Source organism: Trichomycterus rosablanca, chromosome 24, assembly GCF_030014385.1.
Source record: "Trichomycterus rosablanca isolate fTriRos1 chromosome 24, fTriRos1.hap1, whole genome shotgun sequence".
Classification (NCBI taxonomy): domain Eukaryota; kingdom Metazoa; phylum Chordata; class Actinopteri; order Siluriformes; family Trichomycteridae; genus Trichomycterus; species Trichomycterus rosablanca.
Window position 1 is genome coordinate 7,985,936 of NC_086011.1, and position 27,633 is coordinate 8,013,568.

The 27,633-nt window shown below is 40.8% G+C and overlaps 1 protein-coding gene across 16 annotated transcripts in view; it reads right to left on the bottom strand.

Moving 5' to 3' along the window:
* nfasca (neurofascin homolog (chicken) a) overlaps positions 1-27,633 on the bottom strand; it is a 95,308-nt gene that overhangs the window by 53,041 nt on the left and 14,634 nt on the right. For 15 of the 16 annotated variants that reach the window (XM_062987069.1, XM_062987076.1, XM_062987066.1 and 12 more), the window contains exons 1-2: positions 15,827-15,989; positions 1,549-1,614 (exon numbers count right to left, since the gene is read on the bottom strand). The gene's annotated coding sequence lies outside the window, so the exon portion shown is untranslated. Of the gene's footprint in view, positions 1-1,548; positions 1,615-15,826; positions 15,990-27,633 lie in introns of those variants that run through there. The other variant, XM_062987064.1, reaches the window with a different exon arrangement.

Below are 27,633 nucleotides of genomic sequence, written 5' to 3' on the forward strand. Positions count from 1 at the left end.
AGAAAGCGTAACGCATTAAGCTTCCATTGTGGAACCCACATTAGCCACATAATGGTGCTTAAATATGAGCTCGGATCATCACAAATGTTTGTGGGCATTGGTTTTTTAATGAATCCAAAATACTAGTGGCCTAGAATACTAATTTCAAATCTCAGCTACTAATGTTGGCACATTTCCATGCTGAACAACCTTACAGCAATGAGGTGTTTAGAGATTTTCAAAATACATAAATCTCTAAACTAGCCAGGGGATTCTAGAGTATGATGCCTTTGCGTGTGCCAAGAATGGTTTGAAATGCATAATTAAAAAAATGAATATATAAATTGCCCCAGTCAGGGTAAACATATAATCCACTGGTCTCCCTGTAGGCTTAAGACTGAGCAAACTCTCGCTCTGTGCTGACTGTGCTAACATGGCCTACACTTTATCTATAAATACTTTGCTGCCCATCACAGTCAATTACTTTCATACACTTTTGCCCTCAATTCTCCAATCACATCCATCTCCACCCATACCCACATGCCTTCATTTCTATGTCTTCAGGCACACGATGCACCCCTGCTTCACTCTTCACTGTGATAAAGCTAGAGGTCTAGGGAAAGTGCAAACTCCCCAAAAACAAACAGCATAAACTCATTGTAATGCTGCATTTCTCAAAGGAATGTTTGTGTTATTTTTTGTCTTACTATAAAGTACAGTAACTGCCAAAATATTTGGCACCCCGTGGTCAAAAATGTATATACACTTGTGATGGTCAAACTATGATCGTACTTGCTATATTTACACTATATGGTCAGAATAAGTATGTGGATACCTGACCATAAGCCTCCACTAATTTAGAAAAGATTATCACAAGATTTTGGATGTGTCTGTGGGAACTCTTAAGGGGTCATACATGAGCACATCCAAATCAGCTTTCTGTTACTACTGGGTATATTCATTTGATCGTCAACACAGAAAAGATTAAGAAGTGTACACAAAAATGAGGGTTTCGACCTTCTTTATGGCTACAATTTAAATGCACATATTCACTCTCAGAACGATAACTGGTTAAATAAATATTCAAATGCAACTGGCTTTCCCAAAAAGCTGAATATGGGACAGCAAGGTGGTAAGCCAAACAACTTCCAATTCCAAGAAAGGCTTTAATGAGCACAGAATCAAGATTGTGCTATGGCCACCCTAGTCCACAGTCATAAACAGTACTGAAAACAAATGAAAGTCCACAAGAGAGGACCTAGGAGCCTGAAGAACCTGTATTGGGATTCTGTATTGAGCAGTGCTCTTGGATTCCTTGGTTTGGGTTCTCTAATGTCATCATGTCTTAGAGAAGAAGGCTCAGTGTTGGTATGTTGAAAGGCAGGTTGCATGATGTACAATTGTGTGGCTTGGAATATGGCTATAAAGGATTCTGGAGCCAAATATGCGTCTACCTAACCCCAACCTTTAAAGCACAGAGTCATAAAACAGCATTACAAAGCTACAGTGTTTAATATATACTGAAATCTTTAAGGTAATAAGAAGTAAAATAAATAACAATGTACTTACACAAAACCAGGTGGGAAATTCAAGGCTTGAAACCTTTAGAATAATGAAGGCAGAGATGTATGGGACCTGTAAACAAGCAAAGGGTGTTTTTAAGAGACATTAGCATTAAAAAAGTCCACAGATTTTGAAAACTGTTTAAAATCCAGTGAAATGAAGTACATTTACTGTAATATAATGAATGAACTAGTCTGAAACCCAATGGCACACCAAGGACCATGCTTGTAATGACTACAATAACACACAACAAATAAGGGTTACCCATTCATTCACAAAAAGTCCAAAACAAGACTAAATAACTCCTTGTCTTTTCCCAAAATTAAGCTGTCTAGTTTCTGCTCTTCTAGATCTGCTCCAGTTTACTTTGAGTGCCATCACTTTACACTAAAAATATCCGACAGCATGAACAGCTTAGCATTAATAAGAAGCTGAATGACAAACCAACGTCACAGAACAAGATCATAGCTGGTTTTACTGCAAACACTAGACTTAGCATTACAGTGGGAACGTTTAGGAAACAGTACAGCTCTCAGAAAGCAGATCATAAATTCCTAGCGCCATTTCTAAGCAACTTCAGGTCCCAAGATCATCAGTACAGACAATTTTCTAAAAGTACACTTTTGAAACTGTGGTTAGACTTGCACATATGGTCAGACTTAATCCAAAAACTAGCAAAAGCAGGTTCATCAGCAGTTCAAAGCTGTGGAAAAACACATGAGACAGTGACTATGGGTTTAGAGGCTGCTTTGCAAGAAGCTGTTTTTAATGGTTCTTGAATTACATCTGACCATTCGGTCATTTCACTTTCAGAGCTTGGCCAATAGACCACTGTTTCATGTACTTTATAATGGTGGAGTCCAACTAGCTCTATTTGTATGGACCCAGAAACATCACCAGCTGTCATCAATCAGTTAAGCAAGTTAAGCAAGTTAAGCTGCACTATGTGTGTTTTGCCCCAGTAGATTCATATTTAGAAAGTTCCACCACAGGACTTTGTAACTGCTTTATGGTCACTATCTGTCCTTCAACCTTAAGATCAAAGTAGGCTTTTGGCTTGGTCTCCATCTGTCCAGTCCTATTAATCAGCTCTGTGTAGTGCCCCATCTCTCACCTACTATGCTCCAGGGCTACTCTGATGCCCTGACCTCTGACCCAGTGCATTATGGGTCTGGACAGGTCAGAAGGTCATTGCAATAACTGTCCACTTGAAAAGGGGAACAGTGTGAAGGCTTGGGGCATAACCCAGCGACTTCATCTATGAGACACAATGGTGATGTTTATAATGGACCCATATTCAGAAGTTGGCTGAATGGCATTATTTGCCTTAAATCGTTCACATTGTAGTGCGTCCACTACACAGATGAGTCTCCGTCAAGCTGATGGGCATCTCTCTTTTTATAATCAAAGTTATGTGAGTGTGTTGGTGATTTCTGCGCAAGAAAGGAAACTACAGGGCTGGCCAGGCACTCTCTCTCTTAGGCAAATCACGCTTTACTGGTAAATGGGTTTTATCCACACAGGAACAGGCGATTTCCCAAAACTTTTATACTGGGAATTGCTAAGACATGGCTGGAGGCCCAGAACATTTGATAAGTTACATCTGGAAAAACAAGTTTAATAAGTGGGTCAGGATGAGTTGACAGACACTAAAAATCCTCTTATTGCAATACAGCAACAAAATGCAGTTAGCACTGGATTATCGCTTCATCACGGCACCTGTTACTGGGTGGCATATATTAGGCAGCAAGTGAACATTTAACATTCAGTATGACTTGTTACTACATGGCCAAAAGTATGTGGACACCTGGCTATCCCAAGCTATAAAACTATGGGCCACTATGGAAAACTATAGGAAATTTGAATGTGTCTGTTGGAGTCAGAAGGGCAACTGTATTCAGAAACCCGCATTGGATGAGTATGCGTGGCTTACCGTTGACATGCCATTTTATTCCAAAGGAGTTTAGTGAGTCTGAGATCAGGGCTTTGTCCAGGTCACTGGAGTTCCTTGACACCAGAGTCACCAAACCTTGTCTTTATTGAAATCACTAGATGCACAGGAGTACAGTCATGGAACAAAAGCTACAAAGTTAAAACATTTATTTATTTATATTCTATTTTCATGTTTTAGAAGCCCGACAGCATTACAGAAAAAAGATTTGAACCCTAGATCCAATCAGTAGTGGGCTAGTGAAATTTACTGCTGCGCCACCCTAGTGCCACCTTATAATTTACTATATATAATTTACTATATGAAAGTAAAGGAGGTTTCCACTTACTTGAGACCATGAAGAGTACTTTTGGCCATGTTTACTTGTGGCCTCTCACATCTACCAGATAATAGTAAGACGAGATTAAGATGACCTTCCTTTCTTATTTGCATTTCACCTGTGTACGCACACCTGCTAACAGCTCTCGTAACCTCTCGTACAATTGTGTTTTTATTTCCATTTAAAAATTTTGTGAGCAATGAAGATTAAGACACTTGAATTGTCAGGGCACTTTAATAAGGGTTTGAAGAAGGCAGAACTGAAATGGCACTGGATGAATAGATAAGCAGGATGAGCAGACCTCGAGAGGGTAAAATGGAGAGGGGGGGGTGGATGGAGAAAGATTCGCGCTTGGCGGGAGTAATGGGTTGGTGTCTTTTCGACTGACCTAGTTATAACGTCTCTGGAAGATTTGAAGGGAGGGTAGAGAAGCTGTAGAGAAGCTCTAGATGGAAGTCATATTACTAGAGGGAGGGATTTACATTTGATGAATTTACTCCTAAGATATCTTATATCAGATCACAGCTGTGGACACACCCTTTTTTAACGTACATTTTTTATCAACGGGGTTGTGTAAGGTCCAGTTTTAAGGTCCACTGGACAGGAATACCCGCCAATCCCTTGCAGTGCTATGGTCAGCCCCCTTCTCAGAGGGGGTCAATTATTACATTTACATTTTTGTGTAAATGTGACAGTATATTGTCTAAGCAAGGGCTTGAACCAGCAACCTTTCAGTTACTAGTCCAGTGCCTTAACAACTAGGCTACACAGGCTACAAATCATGTCTGTGTAGATGCCCAGCTGGCTGACAGCACCACTGAAAGCAACTTACAGTAGCAGTGGTGGGGCTTACAGTGGCAGTGGTGGGGCTTGAACCAGCAACCTTTTAGTTACTAGTCCAGTACCTTAACCACTAGGATACACAGGTTACAATTCATGTGTGTGTAGGTGCCCAGCTGGCTGATAGAACCACTGAAAGTGACATTTTTGTGTAAATGTGACAGTATATTGTCTAAGCAAGGGCTTGAACCAGCAACCTTTCAGTTACTAGTCCAGTGCCTTAACAACTAGGCTACACAGGCTACAAATCATGTCTGTGTAGATGCCCAGCTGGCTGACAGCACCACTGAAAGCAACTTACAGTAGCAGTGGTGGGGCTTACAGTGGCAGTGGTGGGGCTTGAACCAGCAACCTTTTAGTTACTAGTCCAGTACCTTAACCACTAGGATACACAGGTTACAAATCATGTGTGTGTAGGTGCCCAGCTGGCTGATAGAACCACTGAAAGTGACTTACAGTACTGTGACAGTATATTGTCTAAGCAAGGGTCCGACAGTGGCAACCTGGCAGTGGTGGGGCTTAAACCAGCAACCTTTCAGTTACTAGTCCAGTGCCTTAACCACTAGGCTACAAATGCTAAATCATGTCTGTGTAGGTGCCCAGCTGTGTAGGTGCCCAGCTGGCTGATAGAACCACTGAAAGCGACTTACAGTAGTGACGGTATATTGTCTAAGCAAGGGTCCGACAGTGGCAACCTGGCAGTGGTGAGGCTTGAACCAACAATCGTTTAGTTACTAGTCATAGCTCACTAACTGCAAGCTAATTCTGTCTACAATCTTTTATTTTTAAGCCTGACAATGGCAACATTGTGAGCTGATGCTCCAATGATGACCCAACACCAAGTCTGACCATAGCATTGGGTCGTTATTAGATTTTAAGTAATCTGACAAAGCTGATTCTTTATCATTTAGAAGCATGGTGTTAGTTTAGCACTTAAGGTATTGAACTATTGATCGCAAGGTCATTGGTTCAAGCCTCACCACAACTAAATTGACACTGTCGGACCTCTGATCTAGGCTCCTAAGAGTGTGCCAATTAGCACAACATCTAGGGTGTTTAGTATCTAGGGTGATATTTGGGATGCGGCTCAAGTCTTTGGTTATAAACCACCATTAAGACAAAAAAAAACAACTATTTAGCATCTAGAAACAAATTCTTTTTACCAGCTAACAAGAAAAACATGACATGTTAATGTGTGGATTATTATGCGAACAGTATGGTGAAAACCCTAACCCTAACCCTAACCCTAGGCTGTTGTGCAACTAAATGTAAACTTTTAGCCTAGTAGTTCAATCCATAATCTTCAGAATCCTTCCGGATTCTATGTAAACCAATAATCTATTGTCTACATAAGAAGGGAAATACATTTAAAGGTTCTGTCCCAATTGTTTTTTATGCTCTCTGTGTGTTAATCTTTCTCTAGACATTTATCATAGGACACTTTCTAATTAAATAAAGCTGTTGGTATCTTTACTGATATGGAGTGATATATCAGTGAATGGCTTCTCATTTGTTGGTACGAATGCTGGCTTGTCCCCCATCATTCGCTTACCAGTCAAAATAAAAGCAAATGATGTGGGTGATAAACCATTAACAAATCAAACAAATAATTCAACAGCCTGTCAGAACCTGCCTTTTAACGTTTGACTCGCTCGTGGTTGTTTTTCCATCCCTTCCCCCCCAGTCGCCTGCGTTCGGAACGCAAGAACAAAAACACGGACTCATTATCCAAGCTGCATCTCACTTCCTGTGAGCGCTATCTCATCCCCCGTCCAATGGTGGCAGACCTGGTTGCCATGGCTCCCTAGCAACAGCATCGGGTCAGATGGGGGTTCTCGCGAGACCGGTCCCACAGGGTGCGTGATACCAGAGGTGCAAGCCACATTACCAAACCAGCGTGAAGTAGCAGAGCGGGTGGTGTGGAATGGAGGTGGGGGAACGAGAAGGTTCAGCCAGACCACAGAACGTATATTTTACTAAACATGCCCTGCTGCTGAAAATAAACAAGGGGAAAGGACGAGTAAGTTCATTTGCAACTCAAAATTTAGGAAAATCAGTACAAAATCCAGACCTAAATTAAAGTTCTAGTAAGATTAGGTGCCTACATATAGAATCTAAGCAAATTAGCAAGATCCTGTAAACTGGAAACATTTGTGGTTAGTTATACAGCATTTACGTAGCTATAATAGTATAAAATCCTATTATTAAAACATTTACATCATGGTTTTGAACTACCAGAATGAGAAAACAGACTTTGATCACTTCCCCTTGGTGAAGTGGACTCCAAAAAGTCTTAAATCAATACTGAAAATGCTTTGAAATGTGCATGGGCGGCACAGTGGCTAAGTGGGTAGTACTGTCGCCTCACAGCAAGAAGGTCCTGGGTTCGATCCCCAGGTGGGGAGGTCGGGTCATCTCTGTGCAGAGTTTGCATGTTCTCCCTGTGTCTGCATGGGTTTCCTCCAGGTGCTCCGGTTTCCTCCCACAGTCCAAAAACATGCAGCCAGGCTAATTGAAGACACTGAATTGTCCTATAGGTATAGCCACTAGGATGCATAAACCAGTGCATTGTAGTGACGGTCCCAAGCCCGGATAAATGGGGAGGGTTGTGTCAGGAAAGGCATCCGGCGTAAAAACTGTGCCAAATCAATCATGCGGATCACGATCCGCCGGCGACCCCTGACGGGAGCAGCCGAGGAAATAGATAATGACAAACCTCAAAGCTTTAGCTTTGCAACAACTACACAAGATGCTCTTTTGGTATATTGTGGAATCATACTGGGATCAATTGGATCACCAAGGAACAAACCAAGACTCAAGACTCTTAATAAATGATTAAATTAATAAACAACATTTCCCACATTCAGGGTTCATGTCTTCTGTTGAGTTAGTGACGGTGGAGGTTCTGAAGACCTGGGTTTGATCCCTGCCTCCAATCAAACTCTGCCTGTGAGGAAGTTCTCTCCCTGTGTATGGGTTTCCTTTAGTGGCTCTAGATTGGCGGTTCAAAACTGCACTTTTAAGTCAGTAAGTACATGTGTCCCTATAATGGACTGATGCCCTGTCCAGGGGGCACAACCCTGCCCATAATAAAACAGTTAATGAAAATAAGTAAACAACTCAATACAAAGTCCACATACCATTAAATGTTGTCTATTTTAATTACAGCTGATTGGTAATTGGGGGACACATTGGTGCAAGAGCTTGTATGAATTTGATCCTCAGTCTCAAAACACCAGTTTCCTCCTGCTCCTTAAAGATATGCCAGTAGGGTTGCCAGAATTGAGCCGTGGCAAATCAGACTTTCTGGATTTTTCATTTTTTAACCCAAACTCTGCACACACATCAGTGTTTTTTAGGTTTAAAACACACATCCAAGCTAAAAACGGAACACCTAGGTGTTGATTGACGTCAGTAATTGTAGGGTTTTTTCCTTCAAAATGGGACATGAATACAAATGAATGACAGTATTAACATATTGTAGGTCCTATTGTTGAATTCTAAGCTCCATGTAAGTACAGTATGTTTTCCATATGGATTTTGAGGTCATGAAAAGATTCCTTATACATATTTAATGTAGCCTGATGCTCCTTAGCTTTAACAGATTTTGTAAGCCCAAGACACCAGACTGGCTTACATTTTTCTGTTGATTGATACATATAGAACAAACAAATAAATGAATAAATGCTTTACTTTCGCTCTTGAGATGAAAGCTTTAATGGAAGAGCTGATGGTGCTGATTTGTTGGAGCCATCTGCCTGGAGTTATGGTGGTGATTAGTGGTATCTCTGAGCTCCCGATATGCACGGCCATGCAAACGCCTCCTCATTGGACACGGGTATCTCGCTCTTTTCCCCTTCCAGTTCTACGCTTTTCCTCCACTTATTCGTGGATTTGTGAGCAAAGCGAGAATACGCTCCCCTGAGACAACCCCCATTTTAACACTCAGAGGGGTGTATATGGAGATCCAGAAAGGGGGGTTGATGATAAATCCAGTTGATGATAAACCCATTAATTATATCCTCATTAATGTATCAAAATACCCCTCCTAGAGTAAATTCTGGACATACTGTATACTGTTACATTCCCCTTTATTGTCATGAGCTGCCAATTAATCCGGCGCAAGCGTGGCTTTCCAACCGACGATATACACTAGGGTGCAAAAAATCAAGCATCCATGCAATTTCCATAGAGAAACAGTAGCCTTGGAATAGGTCAGAGCCTGTAACTGTCAGTACTGGCAATCATAGCGCCAGTTTTGAAATCTGGCCTTAAGTGGGAACGTCTCAGAGCATTAACAGCACACCCTAAAATTGAAATGACACAACCATCTCCTTGTTTCTACACTCACTGTCCATTTTATCAGGTCCAATTACCATGTAGAAGCACTTTGTAGTTCTACAATTACTGACTGTAGTCCATCTGTTTCTCTGCATACTTGTTTAACCTGCTTTCATGCTGTTCTTTAATGTTCAGGACCCCCACAGGACCACCACGGAGTAGGTATTATTTAGGTGGTGGATCAGTCTCAGCACTGCAGTGACAATGACATGGTGGTGGTGTGTTAGTGTGTGTTGTGCTGGTATGGGTCCACTCACTGTCCACTCTATAAGACACTCCTACCTAGTTGGTCCACCTTGTAGATGTAAAGTCAGAGACGATCGCTCATCTATTTCTGCTGTTTGAGTCGGTCATCTTGTAGACCTTCATCAGTGGTCACAGGACGCTGCCAACGGGGCGCTGTTGGCTGGATATTTTTGGTTGATGGACTATTCTCAGTCCAGCAGTGACAGTGGTGTTTAAAAACTCCATCAGCACTGCTGTGTCTTATCCACTCATACCAGCACAACACACACTGACACACCACCACCATGTCAGTGTCACTGCAGTGCTGAGAATGATCCACCACCTAAATAATACCTGCTCTGTAGTGGTCCTGTGGGGGTCCTGACCATTGAAGAACAGCATGAAAGTGGGCTAACAAAGCATGTAGAGAAACAGATGGACTACAGTCAGTAATTGTAGAACTACAAAGTGCTTCTCAAAACCACAAGGAGGTGGTTTTAATGTCATGGCTAATCTGTGTATGTTACTGTGTATGTTAAGCTGCCGTATGGCAATAAAATATTATTTATATTCATAATTTTGTGCTACTCGACAATCATGTGACTCTTTGTTATGTTGAGTCCAGTCTGTCACATTGATTTCACACACATTCAGTCTGTTTCAGTGAAATTGCACGAATTCAATCCAAAAGCTGAATTATATCCAACATTCTGAAGCTTTGTGTTGTCCTGATACTTTATGTTGTCTGAAATGAACATGTTGTTATGTCTGCTGAGCATAGCAACAAACACAAACACGAAGATTTCCCTCCAATTTGAATGTTACTCTGCCACAAGCCTTACCACACCCCTCCCCCAACACACACACACACATTCACACAGTAACCCACTGGGTATGCTAATGTACCCAAAAATCATACTGCCAGTCATAATCTGCTTTATTCCTACATTCACTACTATCTAAATGTCAATTTGACTGATGTTTAAGCATACATGATTTATATCATTGTCTGTTTTAACACTGATTTATCCTGGTCAGGGTTGCGGTGGGTTCAATTCACTGGGCGAAAGGCAGGAAACACCCAAGACAGGTCGCCTGTCCATCACAAGGCCAACACACACTCACACCTAGGGCAATGTTGGTAGCTCCAATTAACCTGACTGCATGTTTTTGGACGTCCAAAGTCCATACAGAAAGTACCCAGACTGCTCTATGTGGGACTCAAACCCAGGACCTTCTTGCTGTGAGGAGACAGTGCTATCCCCTGAGCCACCGTGCCGCCCTTAGCCTATATTAGAACATTTCTTTGCTGTTATACTTTGCTATTATATACCCACACATACCCCCTGATTACACTATATGATCAAAAGTATGTAAACATCCCTTTAAATTATTGAGTATAGGTGTTACAGCCACACCTATTTCCCTCTGCTAACAACAATGATCCTAGAAAGGATAAACCATTAACTACTGACATATTGTTGGGTAGCCAAAACTCACTTAATCTGGTACGAACCAACCAAAGGGCCACTGTGCCTCAAACAGCAAATGATTTTCTTGGTAAAGGGGGTAATAAGTCACAATACAAGTTGGCACTACACACAATAGGATGATCCACCTCACAACGTACAGAGGTTTATGGACAAACTGGTAATGTCTTGGTTCCAGATACCACAGGACACCTTCAGAGGTTATGAGAAGTCTATGGTTAAGCAGGACTGAGCTATTTTAAAAACATTTTAGGTTATAAGTGTATATTTTGAGTTTTGTGTGTTTATCCGGTCCACATCCTGGATAAATAGGAGAAAGAAAAATTTGAATATTCGGACAAATGATTCGCTGTGACTGCTAACTGGAGCAGCCAGAAAGAATCATTCATTCAATTATCATTAACTACAAACTGACAGGTCTCATCTAACCAGAATGCATCCAGCCTGCAGGCCATCTGGTAAACAAACCTGCTATGCATGCTACATTTTGAGAAAAAATATATATAGCAATATATCATTTATCTGTTTGTAGTAATATAGCAGGATTAAGAGCTCTTCGGAGTAAAGAAAGGATACGTTTTGCCCCCTCAGACACCTACGTACACAAATACCCTCATGAACGTACAATCTACCATTCACTTGTTTCTCAAGACACAATCAGCCTCTTGTGAACCTTCCATGTTCAGCTGCTCATTTAACGGGATCAGTGCTATTACACAACATCATAATGTCATTGTCCGGAAAATGCAGGCTCCAGGCCATGAGGACTCCTCGTCAACAAAAGAAATCTGCTTTGGGTGTCACTTTGTATTACGGGATTGAACGTGCCTGATAAAATAGTTTTAAATCTTTAAAACAGAGATGCATGACATAGCCAAACCTGCCACAATAAATTCGGATTCAGATTTTCCTGGTCAACACACTTTAAAATATGACAATACAAATAATTAAAATTGTGTTTTAAACACCAGTGAATCGACCTATCACAAGCCTGACCAGGATGAAGTGGTGGTGAAACAGACAATGAATGAATGAATTAATCCAGTCCAAGCATCTGAGGGTCAAGCATCTTGCTCAAGGTCTTAACAGGGCAGGTCTTGAACCAGGGACCTTCTGATTACTAGTTTAGAACCTTAACCATAACTGAGCTACCTCTGATGATGCTGTATTCTTCTTCTTATTATTCTTATTATTATTATTATTACTAAGTACTTGGGTGGTGCAGCTGCCTATTATGGCCGCTATTGATCGACTGCCCATAATACGTACGCACACGTGATTGGCTACATCTGTAGAGTGAAGGAAGCACTGTGATGGATTGCCAGTACACCAGAGTTGACATTTTTAAACTCGTCGGTTCTGACATCCAGCAGGCTTGGTGCCTACACAAACAACGATTGGTTGTTCAAGGGGGGTGCCGGACAGGACCTCATAACTGATGCAATTACGACCTCTGCAGGCTGATTAATGGCGCCTGATCAGGGTGTGGCGCTCCATATAGCTGATCCGCATATGAACTCGCCTCATGCAGGTGAAAAGATGCAGTCGGCTACTTCACACATGGGCCAAATTGTGATGTCTAGACGACTGGGTCAGAACATCTCCAGAACTGCAGCTCTTGTGGGGTGTTCCCGGTCTGCAGTGGTCAGTATCTATCAAAAGTGGTCCAAGGAAGGAACAGTGGTAAACCCGCGACAGGGTCATGGGCGGCCAAGGCTCATTGATGCACGTGGGGAGCGAAGGCTGGCCTGTGTGGTCCGATCCAACAGGCGGGCTACTGTAGCTCAAATTGCTGAACAAGTTAATGCTGGTTCCGATAGAAAGGTGTCAGAATACACAGTGCATCGCAGTTGCAGGGCTGTTTTGGCAGCAAAAGCGGGACCAACAAAAAAAAGGGGGTAATCGGTGTACATCATGTTAAGGGATATATTAAATGTTGGGCTAATGGTAGTTACTCATAGTACAGGTGTTAAATGCAGCAGAGATAATCTAGCTACTAACATTTTTCTTTGCAAACAGTGTCAATGTCTGGGCATGACAGGCCCGGCAGAGCATTCATGATACATCGCTCACGTCCAGCTGTGACTGATGTTAATGCCACACATTAGAAGAGCAGCTCGCAATCTGATAGCTTTATCTAGGCAGCGCAGTCAAATGAGCTGCTGATTGAGGAACAAACTGTGCTCGCCAATCCTGGACACCATGCACGATCACAAACCACAAGCAAACAGTGATTGGACAGAAAAGGGACAAAAGAGAGAAAAAACAAGGGAAGAAAAAGCCAGAACAAAAATGAGTGCCTTTGTTTCCAGGCTTTAATTGATGTGTAATGATGTGTGAAATCAAACGGTGAGAACTATTCTAATTAAGCTCGGTTACGATGCTTGTGGCTCATTAGAAAACGCGAACTACGAGCAAACAAAGGCAGGTGGATCCAGATGTAATATCTGACAAAGGCTTTGTGTCCACATAGAATGTGAACAGCCCTGGTTCTATATATACAAGCATTTCCTGATTTATGATGGTCAGCACACTGTTCATTTGTGTATTTTCTAACCTCATGTATGCTAATAAATGTAATTAACAAGAGGTCAGACAGGAAGTCATGAATGACCGCTTCTGACATCGTAGTGGAACTAAATTCGCCACTACCCTGACCAAGATATAGTGGTTGAGGACAATGAGTTCAACTAAAATCATTATTACTATTATTATTATTATTGTTATTAATATCATTATTATTAATATTATTATTCTCAATAATATTATTATCATTAATGATATTATAATAAATATTATATTAGAATTGTTATTATTGTGAATTTCCCCACTGTGGGACTAATAAAGGATTATCTTATCTTATCTTATCTTATTATTATTAGTAGTAGTAATAATAATAATATTTTTATTATTAATAATATTATTGTTGTTGTTATTACTATTTTTATTATTTGTATTAGTACTAGTACTACCCAAATCAGTACACAATTAAATATGTTAGTAAAGCAGATACACATGACCATAATAAGTAATCGTTTGATCCTGCTTCTGTTAAAAAAAAATAAAGACAGTTAAAGGTTGGAATTTGAATTAAGAGGCGAAGCTAGAAGCACAGCAATCACACATTAGGACCTCTGACAACACTTACACTTCTTGTTGTATTTCAATAAAATAAATGAATTTTTTTCTCCGTGTGGGATTGAACTGATTAACAATGAACACGTTTTATGACCCTTTTCTCCAATCCTTGCCAAAAGTGCAATGCCTGCGTATTCACATTTATTCAACTATCCAGTCAGAACAGTGCACAGGGCAATGCACAGATGTGACTCAAGAGGGTTTGACCATAGTATGGTTGTTGGGGTCTCCTGAATTTTTCAACTGTGTACACAGAATCATGTGGAAAAAAACAGTGGCAGTTCTAAAGGTGGAAAAGCATTCTTTATAAAACAAAAAGGTGAAAATTAAACCTTAAAGCAGATGAGCTACAACAGCATAAGAAGAGGCTACAGTGGGCACAGGCTCACTGGACAGACAGCAAAAATAGGAAAGACGTTGCCTGGTGTAATAAATAAATCTTGATTTCTGCTCTGCATAGAGCAGATGGTAGGATCAAAATTATATATATATATATATATATATATATATATATACATATATATATATACAGTATATATATATATACATATATATATATATATATATATATATATATACAGTATATATATATATATACATGTATGTATATGTATGTTAGCATGGTGGAGGTAAAGTGATAGAGTTGGTGCCCCACAGCAACATGGGTCCTCAGTCCCTAACTGTCCCAAGACATTAGCCATGAAAGTGCAGAAGCCCAACCAGCCAATAGCACAGCTGAGATTTAAACTTAACAATAATAATAATAATAACAGTAATAATAATAGTAATAACAATAATAATAATAATGTAATAATAATAATAGTAATAGTTAAAATAACAATATTAGTAATAATAATGTAATTATAATAATAATAGTAATATTAATAATAATAGTAGTAAAATAATAATAATAATAATAACAATAATAATAATAATAATAACAGTAATAATAATAATAATGGTAATAATAACAGTAGTATAATAATTATAATAATAATAATAATAGTAAAATAATAACAATAGTAATATAATAATAATAGTAATAATAATAATAATAACAATACTAATAACAATAATAATAATAGTAATAATAATAATAATAATAATAATACATGAAATGCATTTATTATTGGATTGTCAAGGATTAAAGGGATTATTAAAGGGATGTCAGGTGACTGCATCACACAGACATCCCAGGTTTTACAATGAAATCTGGCAGGTAATTAGAAGTACTGTCAGGGTACAAACAAGACTGTCAACCGTAAGATGCAACATGCAGACCTGAACCGAGTAGAAAAGATCAATAGTTCCAATCATGTGTCTTAGATAAAGTCATCAAAAGCTTAAAGCACAGAGACCTGACCTCAGCCTCACTGGACAGCTTTGGGATGAAATGGAACATCAACTGAGCCTTTATTGCGCAACATCAGTGCCAAGCCTGGGCACAAATTCCCAAAGTCTTGTGAGAAGCGTTCTCAAAGTAGTGGATGTTGTTATAGATGCAAAGATCACAAAGAGGTCACTCCACTTCATTTTAATACATTTGTATTTGAACTGGGATGTCCAACAAGCTAATGGTCAGGCGTCCAAATACTTTTGGCAGTATATACGTTATCATCTTATCACAAGCCCAGCCCCAAAGTGTCATTTGAAAGCAATCAAGGGTGAAAAAAGAGACACGTGCAGCAGCCATGACAAATGAGCATCACAACCCAATCGGTGTCTAGTCAGTTCAGACCCAAAAATCACAACAGAAAAAAAATCTAGTCTTGCTAAATCAAGGGGTCCAACAATTATCCAAACAGTACTAAAGCCAGACGTTGGGCATTCGTGAAAGCGCACAAAAGCCCAGCATGGTTGCACGAGCACGATTTAAATAAATGAATAAAAGCAAAGAGTCAATCCCTGCTCTCTTTCTTTCTTCAGACAAAAGGAACGATCACCAAAAAAGAGGGTCGACAGGCAGCACGAACATCTTACCTCTCACATGAGAGTTCCTGTCCTGGTTAAACGAAGCTGGCCCCGAGCCGGAAGCATCCTCAGCAGGTAGATTCCTTCCCCCCCGGTGGTACGATAAGTGTGTAATTGATGAAACTCCCAGTCTTGGTATTAAATCCACATGGGCATTGAGAAGTCGGGTCACTGTTACTGTTGTCTGTGGTACTGTGTGTATGATTGAGGATGCGTGTTAATGTGTGTCCTTACTTGCTGCATCCCTAATGCTGTGTATTCTGAGAGCTCTCACACATGCAGCGAGAAACATTCGCATCTGTCACCGCCCAGATCCCAGCCCACCTCATGAATTATGAACAGCCCTCTGGGTAGTGCCCACCCCCGTCCTGGAGAGCACGAGCGCATGGACTAGCACGGATGCACACCCACAAACAGCCATAAGTGTACAGTGTTACAGGGAGTTTTTGCAAATAGATCAATGAGCAGGACACTTTGCTCAATAAAAAAATGCATTTTAAAGGTAATTTTCATTAACAAATGGCACCGATTCGAAGGAATAGCCCATAAATAAGGTTTCCTGTGGCTTTACTTGTAGTGTTTTCTTGCCTCGTGATCTCAGGTCACTGCCTCTTTTCATCCTCTGACTCGGGGATGGAACACCTAACCTGACATTCTCCTGTCCATTTCCTCAATATGTTTTTGAACAAAGTTTTCCATTAAAGATGACACAAATACTCTTTTACCCTCCTATGTATCTAGGCTTGGGACCGGCACTAGGGGTGCATTGATATGTGACCCTACAGATGAAACGAACACAGAAACTTCTTGATGTGTGGCGACAGAGCTACCCAGAGCCAATATGCTGCCCAAAACGAAACAAATTGGAAAAAACTTGTACAGCAGAGTGTAAAAAACATTTTTAATATTACTAGCTATCTAAATAACAATGCTCAGACTGTGAAACAAATATTCTAAAGGAATAAATACAGAACCTACAACATCACACTCAAGCATTTTTGGTTCCACTTACGTTCGAGCTGTTGTTCACGTGACACATCTCGCTTTACGGCGTGTCGTCCAAAGTGTCAACAATTGGAAGATGTGGATGTCAATCAAACGCGATGGACTTGACAAACTCAATTAGAATTGACGCAGAGTTTGGTTGAGATTTTCCGTTAACGTTCTGTCACGTTTTTAGATGATTAAACCCTGCTGGATTTTGAAGAGGACATCTGTGGCTAAACGAGAAACGGTGTCGTTTGTTTTATTTCTTAACACTAATGGATTAATCGTTGAGGATGTGCGATATCTCCAAGCCAGGACAAGAAAGGTTTTCTTTATCTCAGGTGAGCGATTTATCAGTCATAAAGCCATTTTTATTGTGTTTAAACAGTGTATTTAGATGTGGCAGTAGTAGAAGTTGAAGTGGATCAGTGAGTTTAAATTTCTGAATGGCTGTTGTGGATGAGTTGTAGATCAGTGGCACATGTTAATGATGTCATCAAGATGCACCTTGTTACGGCAGTTGCCAAGTGAGCTGGTAATAAACGGCGCTCTGTTGGAACGTATCTTTGTGTGTTATTTGCTTTACACACAAACAATGGCCTTATTTACATTGTGTTATTTACATTAAGTGTTATTTACATTAAGCAACGATATCAGAGTATTGGATCGGTGCCAGCCCTAATTACTAGTATGAGTATTTTTGCTCCAGTTTTCGGAGTCCAAAGACATGTCAGTTAGGTCTGGGGTTGCATAGAAAAGTGCTAATAATAATAATAAAATAATAATAATAATTAAATAAACTCATTTTAACAGGCACATGAACACAAAATGAACCTGTACAAGAACGCCCCCTTGTGGGAGCTTTATGTTACATCTTGTAAACCACAGTGGGACCAGATTGCCATCATTTTTATTAATTAAACAGAGTTAGGTGACCTGGAGATGAAAAATCGCCCTTGACGGTCATTCAAACTGAACTTGAACTAATGAATCATGTGTAACCCATAACTCCAGTAGATGTAGCTTATAAAATAATCAATAATTGTACGTACCAGAGTGGAGTAATTATTCACGCAATCATTATCTTTATAACTTTATAACTGGTATAACTGGTTTAACCTTTTAACTTAATGGTTTTTACTAATTCGCATCAAGTAAAGAATAATTGGTCGGTGTTACCAGGCACGATTTGCTTAATTAGCTACAGCTTTAGTAAATAGTGTTCATATCAATTGCAATGTGAATTAGCAGAGCTGAGATTCGAACTCAGAGAGTGCGCCCACCTAGCTGAATGAAGTGTTTAGCCCTCCTCTACTCTCACACACCAACGTCCTTCACAAACCATCTGTTGATGAGGTTTTGTGGTTTTGGCCTGTAGAGTTAGAGCTGTATGGACATCAGACAAGACATCCCTGGCTGGGGGAGATGTCTGACATTCCCTCCTTGCTGCTGACGTCTGTTGTGTGGGCTCCAGTGTTGGCAGATGCAAAACAAGGGCGCTGTGTACTAAATGACCGGATTGTTTTCACCACAGGCCAATCAGGAGCTCTTATACGCTTCTCTACTCGCCCGTATTATCAGTAGGTGGATTTTATTGGAGATTTATGTTTTGAATTGTGGCAACATCTTTATTCTAGTACATCAAACCCACTCTACCAGCTCTACCATTATTGTTTGTCTGTATTCTGGTTTAATATGTGGTTATACACTTACCAAGCACTTTATTAGGTACAATTGATAAATGTGGTACACTCATTCATTGATTATTTTAAAAGCTACACCAACAATAAAGTGAACTTTGTGTGTAAACAGACTATAAACTATCTGTTGCTCTGTACACTCACCACTGTAATAACATAGTAATGTGTTTTAAGTGTAGCAGTGTTGTTGGGATTTTAAACACCTCCAAAAAATATAAAGCCATAGCGCCCTGTAACCATCTTGAACTGTACACCTACATCCAGTGCCAACCAGGTAGTACGATTAAAAATCCCAACAACACTGCTACACCTGATACACTCATACCAGGACGACCATGTCATTGCCATGTCATTGGTAATGTCATTGGAGTGATGAGAATGGTCCAGCACCTAAACACTATTTGGTCAGTGGCGGTCCTATTGTAAAATTACAAGCCCGTTTCAATTGGTAAACAGGGTACAGGGGGTGATGAAGCGCCCCAAAAAACAGATGGGCTACAGTCAGTACCCTCAAATCTGTATAGTAAGTGTAGCTTATAAAATAATCAATGAACGTACGTGCCAGATATGTGTACCTAATAAAGTGCTCAGCAAGTGTAATTAGTAATTAGTAAAATCAATTCATTTGTTGCTTATACCCTGGCTTGTGACCCTGGAACCAAAAATGGGTTGTAGAAAAAATAATAATAATTAAATAAACACATTTTAACAGGCACAAAACGCGAAATGAACGTGTATGTAATAATGGAAGGAATGGAGGAATAATGCTGCTCAGGGTGTGGCTCTCCGTGCACAATGCCGATCGGTATATATGTATAGGTAACTCGACTCGTGCAGGTGAAAAACACAGTCTGTACTGACTGTACATGTCGGAGGGGGCATGTGCCAGTTAAGAGGCGTCCTCAGTCAGCGGTTGAATCAGTATAGAGGACGCATTGGACACGACTAGATTAGGGGAGAAAATTAGGGGGAAAAAGCTTGAAAAAATAGAAAATTCAACAAAAAAAGATGCATCATTGCCTGCAAGTTGCAAAAAGATGCAGCAAGTTGCCTGGGTCACGTTAAAAATCATGGAAAAGTTTGAAAACATCTCCTGAGCCAGATGTACAGTGAACTGCTTAGCATACGCCGCTTTTGCTAACACAACCTTTTGCTTTGTGGCGGAGTAAACACTCCGGCGCGGTCAACCTGCACCACAATGAGCTTTTCATTACAGGGAATCAGGCAGAGAACTAAATGCACTCTGTAAACATTTAGGAGGTGAAACTGGGACAACAGAGGCAACCGGATTAGTGCCGAATGAGAAAGCAAGAGAGAGAGAGAAAGGATCTGTTTGAAAACTTAGTGAGCTGCCTTGCTGCCTACTGCCTACCTAGGCAGCTGCCTAAGTAGAGTGGATTCTAATAAGACATTGAACTCATGAGGCAGATTATTTAGATGCATTGCTTAGACAGAGATTACATCAATGCAGTTTGTGCTTACTAAGCTAACACAGTTAGCCTCAGGCCATTCAAACCGAAGCATCAGATGCTCCCTTCGTTATTCAGTCAGATTATCACTTAGAATTAAGGCACCTCAGTAGGCAGCATTTTAAGGTATCTAAGAATTTAGACATGCCTTCTTCTCTGGAGCGTAGGATGACATAAAATGCATCTATGTAGAGAGCTCACTAGGTTTTCAGACAGACCCAATGTAACAGTTTTTACTTAGGCAGCTGCCTAGGTAGTCGGCAGCAAGGCAGCTCACTAGAATTTCAGACAGACCCATTATGGCCATGAAAGAGTAAAAAAGCCTTTATTATGCAAATCAATCATGCGCTAAAATCCAAACATGAGGCACAATGCAGCGTTCGCAACCTTTCAGGAACACACAGCTTCCTGCGGCGAAACAGCAGACGCTAACAGAATGTCCCGAAGTGTGTGAACCCCAGATTCCATCAACTGTGTGGATCATTAGTGACTACTCAGAGATTTGGAGGTCTCACAGAGAGATCCAGAGCTTCCTGTCAAAACATTCTGTTTGTCTTCTTTCTTTTGGTCAACTACCACTATATGGCTAAATTATGTAGACACCCCTATTTATTATTTAGTTCAGGTGTTTCAGCTACATCCATTGCTAATAGGTATGTAAAATGAATTCATTTAATTTCATTTCGTTTTCATCAACTGCTTTATCCTCAACAGGGTTGTGGCAGGACCGGATCCATCGGCCAATGCTGGGCGCAAGGCAGGAATACCCTGGAATACCAATGGATTGATGATGTAGGAAACTGTACTCACTGACATCTTGGCTTGACATGTGTCCAATCTGTGGCCGCTTATCACCTGCCAGTGTTCCATACACAGAGCAAAGCTAGGCATCCAAACCAGTCCTGGAGATCACATATCTGCCCACCCCCAACAACACTGTTGCACCTGACACACTTATACCACTATAGTGCAATTACTATGTGTCAGTGCAGTGCTGAGAACTTTCCACCACCCAAACACCGTCTGGCCAGTGAGGGTCCCATGTGGGTGTCTTTCAAAAGATAAATGGGGTACAGTAGGAGTAAAAAAATGTACAGCGTTTTGCTGGACCAGCACCGCTGAGATCCAGGTTTGAATCTCAATAATGCTGTAGGCCAGCAGGGCATCTACATACAGTAGATGTCAACCTTCAGTTCAGCCTTCAAAGTCTGAAGGTGGTTGGCCAAAGCCCTGCGATGGATTGGCGCCCTGGCCAACGTATCTAATAAAACGCTCAGTGGTGCTGGTTTAGGCACAAGGGCAAACTTTTCTTTATAAAGAAGTCCAAACAAGTAGAGTAAGTTCAACAGACATGTTAACAATGTAACCACAGAGTCAACTGAACACAAAAAGCTGTTGATCTTGGGGATTAGGCCTAAAAGGAAGTCTTTAGATTTGGGACAGCTGGTCTACTTTCTGTCAAACCCATAACCCCGAGGCCCATGTTCTCTTTCACAAGGGGACAGAGAGTTTTCGAATGGTCCGATTAAAGGTAGGTAGCAGTTAAGAACAGCTGCTGCCTCCGGCAAACGAGACCCAGCCGTATCCGCCCGTCTCCTGTTGTAATCCTCGTACTTATTCATTTCAATTGACTTTATCGTTTCCGCTCGTTTGTTTTGCCTATGGATGTAAGGTAAAAAAATGGAAAGTAAGACAGCAGAAGCAATCAAGCACAAGGCTGCAAATCAGTTATATTGATTAGATTTGAGACGTCCTGCAGTGCACAAAAGCCTGGGCATCATTTTATGGACAACCATATGTGTCTGAATATCATCCTAAAGCCACACTCACACGTGACTTACATGCCTTATTTATTGAAATAGCTTTGTAATGTGTGACTTATATGGGTGAAAAGTAACTCAAACCAAAGTTTTGCAGGCATACATTCATACACAAAGCTAATTTTATCATTAAAACACAGGACACAAGGCAGGAATATTTTGGCTAGGGCGCCAAACCATCGCAGAGCTTCAGCCAACCACCTTCATACTCAGCCTGAAGGTTGACATCTGTGTAGACGCCCGGCTGGCCTACAGCACCAATGAGATTTAAAAACCTTATGCCACCTGAGCATCTGTTCACTACAGTATGTTACATGTAAGCATTTATGCGTATGTCACAGCTGTTACAGACATGCACAATATGGCCAAAAGTATGTGGCCACTTAAAGATGAGCTTGTTGGCCTTCACACTCCAAAATCCTGGGTTTTAAAATCTAGCTGTTCTCCTTATTTACAGCTATACAGCCTCCACTCTTCTGCATGGGCTTTTTACAAGACCATGTCTTCATGGACCACGTCTTTGTGTCAATATATGTGTCGTCGTAATTAATAATAATTGCATTCACTACATTTTAGAGCTTCACTTGGACTTCAGTTAGAAGCAAAGTGTAAGTTTATAAAGGTACCAACACCAGAATCATTGTGAGCCACAGCTAAATATCTAGGTTAAGGCTAATTTGACAGTGGACAATGGTAGCGCAATAGCTTACTGGTTAAGGTACTGGACTATTTCTTGGAGAATTGCTAATTCAAGCCACACCACCTCCAATCTGCCAATGTTGAGCGCTTAAGCTCATAACCCTCAATTGCTTGGATTGTATGTGGTCACAATTATAAGTCGCTTTTTAAATCTTCCAGGCTCTGCATGGTCATACCTTTTCCCCAACAAAATGCTAATTTAAAACCCCTTTTGGGAAGGCCTTTCCTTGTTTTATCATGTTTTATCATAGTTTGGCAGGTTTGTTGTGGAGGAACTCCAGTGGCCTGCACAGAGCCCTGACCTTAACCCAGCAGAACACCTTCAGGATCTCAAACACGGGCACACATTTTCTCAAACTCACCCCAAAACCTTGTGGAGAAAGTTCCAAAATTCATTCCGATTTGGTCTCACGGTTAGGTGTTGGATACTTGTGGTCATGTGGTCAACCATCCAAGAATGAAGTTTAAAGAAAATTTAAGGAAGTCATGACTATAGGCTAGTAAAAAATTAGGCTACAAAAATACTTCTACTATTAGTAATAATAATTTGTAAAATGCTTTCACATTCGACTATTTAACAAGAATAACAGGAGTTAAATACTGGCGAAAACCCTTCATGAATTGGTTGCATTTCTAGTATCGGCACTGCTTCTGACCCCGTCAAGTACAAAATAAATAGTACTTATGCTACATTAAAATGAATGAAACCTTTAGACACACAGAGGTCAAAAGTTAAGCTCTGGTTATACACTCATGAAAGCAGATGTCACATATGCCTCAGCCACAGGGACAAAGACCATTCTAAACAGCAGGACACTGTGTCCCAGTGTCTCTGCCATTAGCCCCGGGCACTTCGGTTTAGGTTAATAGAAGCTATAAAGAATCCAAGAAAAACGAGAACGTCAGTGTGTTCTGATTAGAACAATCAAATAATGTGCCATAAGCTCTGATGTTATAGCAGGTCACAATCAGAGAGTAGAAGGAAGCGAAGATGAGGGAATCCATTTACCAGGTAGAGCAGGTGGTCAGTTGAAAAGTTCAAATGAATCAACACAATGTGTCCAGAGAATCACAAACAGCTTTGACGATTTAATAACAACGTACCAATATTTACCATGACTCAAGGTTTGATGTCTGCAACAAGAAGAAACTGCCTCTGTTCCCCTAAAGTGAGGGTGGCATGGTGATGCAGGTGAGAATGGGTGCCACAAAACAACACGGTCCTGGTGACCTGGTTTTGATCCTGAAGTTTGATAGTTCTCCATATGTCCATGTCAATGTCAGCTGGACACTTCTGGGCTTCCTAACCCTCACCCTCACTCCCAAAAATATGCAGGAGACTTGACTTTAAAACCCTACTCAAGTGAATAAGTAGCTCCACTTTTACACTGCCAGACTACAAGTCACTATTATTTTTCATGAGTTGCCCATGTAGGGCACATAGAGAGCCAATGTAGGTGGGTACAGACCAGGGAATCTTCCTTAAGCAAAAATTACGCTGGTTGGGACCTGGGTTTCAATTGGAGCATTGCTATCGGCCGGCCAGGCATCTACACAGACATGTTCGGCTACACCTGTGGAGAAAAGATGGCCAAAGCCCTGCAAGGTCTTGGATCCAGTGTTTCCCCTTGAAACTGGTTCTGCCACAACCAGTTCTGCCAGTAACTCATTCTTAGCTGATTTCAGCTTTGAAGGAAGCAGGTCATGATGATGATGGTACCTGTGGAAGCCGGGTGCTAATAGAATCATTTGTATAATCATTTGTAGAAGCCCTTATGGCAGTTTTTACAGCTTCATATTGTCTAGGATACATCTCTACAAATGTTGCACACCTGGATTTAGGCAGTTTATCCCATTTGTCATGGCAGATCATCTCAAGCTTTGTAAGACTGCATGGTAGTGTCACATTGGAAGTAAATTGCAATCGTCAGGTCTCTCCTCAGATGATTGCTAGGGTTTATGTTGTCTATGGCTGAGCCACTCAAGAACATTAAGAGATTCGTCCCTAGTATAATTCAGGTCATTGTAGCATTGAAAGGTGATCTGGAGGAGGTCTTCATCAAGGATGCACCTGGTTTTGGCTGCATTCATGTGTCTCCCATAGGAACACACAAAAATGTAGACATTATTTTATATCCTTGCCCTGGTTTATGCCTTGCCACAATTTAATCGTGGAGAATCACAGACATTTGCCAGAACTTCCTGGCTTGTTTTTTTGTTCTGACAATGCAGCATAATTGATGTCTTATAGAGCCAGTTGTGTGGCTTTCCAGTTGAGTTTTAGATAACTAAAGCAAACTGGATGTACCTGACCACCATTTGGACTGCCACAACTGACAAAGGGTCTGAATACTTTTGTAAATAAAAGTATGTTTCAGTTTTAAATGATGGGTAACATTACAATTATATCTATTTAAAATCAAATCCATAACACAGTAAAGTATGCAAAAAGTCAAGGGGTCTGAATACTTTCTGTATGTCAGCCAAGGAGGCAACTGTGGCATCTGATGTGTTAAGCTCTGCTTAGTCTCCACACTAGTTAACACTGAATGTGTGTTAGCATTAATAAAAGCACCTCCCCACTCGTCAGTCAAAGGACGGCTGACACATGCAGACTTACCCGTTCCTCCTTCTTCTGGCATGGGGGTTCGGCCCTTGCATCAACAGGAGGTGATGTTCTTGCTTCGGTTAATTGCTGCCAAAACCCCTGAATACCCCCGCAGTAGTCTAGAAGCATTGGTCCCCCGCCAGTACGCACATGCAACCCCCTCTCTAACACGGCAACATTTTGGGACACAATGGGACAAAGCAGATGGACATCAGTAGCGCGAAGTAGCTCTGCATAGTTCATTAGTGAAGCAAAAAAAGCCATCTGTATTTCAGACCAAACATCTGCTTCAGATCAATAAGGAGCGCAAAGTTTAATTTCTACTGTTTTAAACACTGATTTGTAAGCAGATAGCTCCATAAGAATCTGATATACGATTCCCGGCCCAGTCTTTGAGATGCACTAATAATGATGTCATCTCCCTTTAGGACTTGATGGACACTTGTTCTGAATGTAAACACTAATGATGCTTTGTAACCCAAACTTTCCTTAGAGAGTTCTGCGGGAGTAGACTAGTATTCGTATCACACTACTGTAGATTTGACTGCCTCATGAATTCTTAAATAATTATTTGAATATTATCCTATGATATACTTTTATATATATTTTTTATATATATATATATTTATATATATATACTGTATATATATATATATATATATATATAATTTTTTTTTTTTAATGCATTTTCTCCCATTTTTCTCCCTTTTAGCGTGTCCAATTGCCCGATTGCGTCATGCTTCCTCTCCACCAATGCCGATCCCCGCTCTGATTGAGGAGAACCCACGCCCCCCTCCGACACGTGGGCAGCATGCCGTATGCATCTTATTACCTAAACTTTGACGAGTGCAGTGCAGCTCAGCGTTGTGTACGGAGAGACACACCCTGACAGCACTCATTTCTCATCTCTGTGCAGGTACCATCAATCAGCCAGCAGAGGTCGTAATTGCATTAGTTATGAGAGAGAGACCCCTATCCGGCTTAATCCCACCCATATCTGAACAACAGGCCAATCGTTGCTCATATGGCCGCTCAGCCTAGCCGGCAGGCAGAGCTGAGATTCGATACGATGTATTCGAGATCCGAGCGTGTGTTTTTAAACATTCATTAATTGTCTGTTTTACCACCACTTTATACTATTCAGGGTCTCGGTGGGTCCGATTCACTAGGCGAAAGGCAGGAAACACCCTGAACAGTTCCAAGTCCATCACAGGGCAAACACACTCACACACAAACTCATACCTAGGGGAATTTTTGTATTTCCAATGAACCTAACTGGAAACTGGAGAACCCGGAGGAAACCCACACAGACACAGGGTAAACATGCAAACTCCACAAAGGAAGGACCCATGCTATAATAGACTTCTAGCTACCCACGTTCTTTGTATATAAATCAACATTCTAAATGCTGTACTAATTCAAGTCTTGGTATTTATGCTCATTCTACTGTTCTACATCCCAGCCAGGCTGTTTTTATGCAATAAATCCAGATGTGTATTGATTGCATTTGACCTAGGGTGTCCAGATTTTCCTCATGATTGTATCTTATTAGCAGCGTTTGGAGACTTATCCTTTCCACATACTGTATGTTACAACATGGAGAGAAAACACCTTGACACCTTTTATTCCACTGGGAGATGTGGGAAAGTATAATGACAGACACATCACAGTGCAGACTGTGTCTATTTACCATGCCGTGATTTACAGATGCCGCTGGGTGAAACACCTGGATGCATGCTTATTATTCCTGACAATCAAACCATGACCGTGGCAGATCATGGTCACTATATTTCATGCTTTGTTTCATGTGCTGGAACAGTTACTGTAAATAACTATCATCTGCTATATGTTGTGTTTGTTAAAAACCATGAATTACACAAAACTGTATTGTACTTATGGAAATACAAGGGAATACACTTTATGGTCAAGGGTACGGAATGTAGACAACTCAGCATTGGCTTGTTGGATATCCCAGTCCGAATTCAATAAGAAGCCTCTTGTACTGGGACAGTCATGCTTGATCAGACAATGTCATAACCTAAACTGTAGCCAGAAAGTGGGCAGCTTATAACTAAGACCCCACCTAATTCACGGCTGTGAAAATCATGTCACAAACCATCAAATGAGCCTTTTGGAATTCAAAATGTATGGTTTGTGTTTAGCGATTTAAAATTTTTTATTCACGTAGCATTCAAGTGCATCATGTTTACTGGTTAATTTGCAGTATGAGGCGGTCCTAACAATCCTACGGCAATTCAGTCAGCAATCGCTTAGTAAAAATGTCCAAGATGCCAAGGTCTAAAGCAGCTAAAAACACTCCTCGGGTAACTGAGTTTGGAAAACACCCAACCAGTTCTGTGGCTGCAAGGGGGGGGGGACATGAATTTTCGTCTTTGAGACAGAACATGAAGCCTCGCAACGTTGCTGGATGTTCTAGGTTTACATTCAACCGTTAAGGTCTGTAAAAACGAGGTCTGTAAAATTAAGCAAATTTTTCCCTGATTTTATACACCTGTTCGTCATGGGTGTGGCT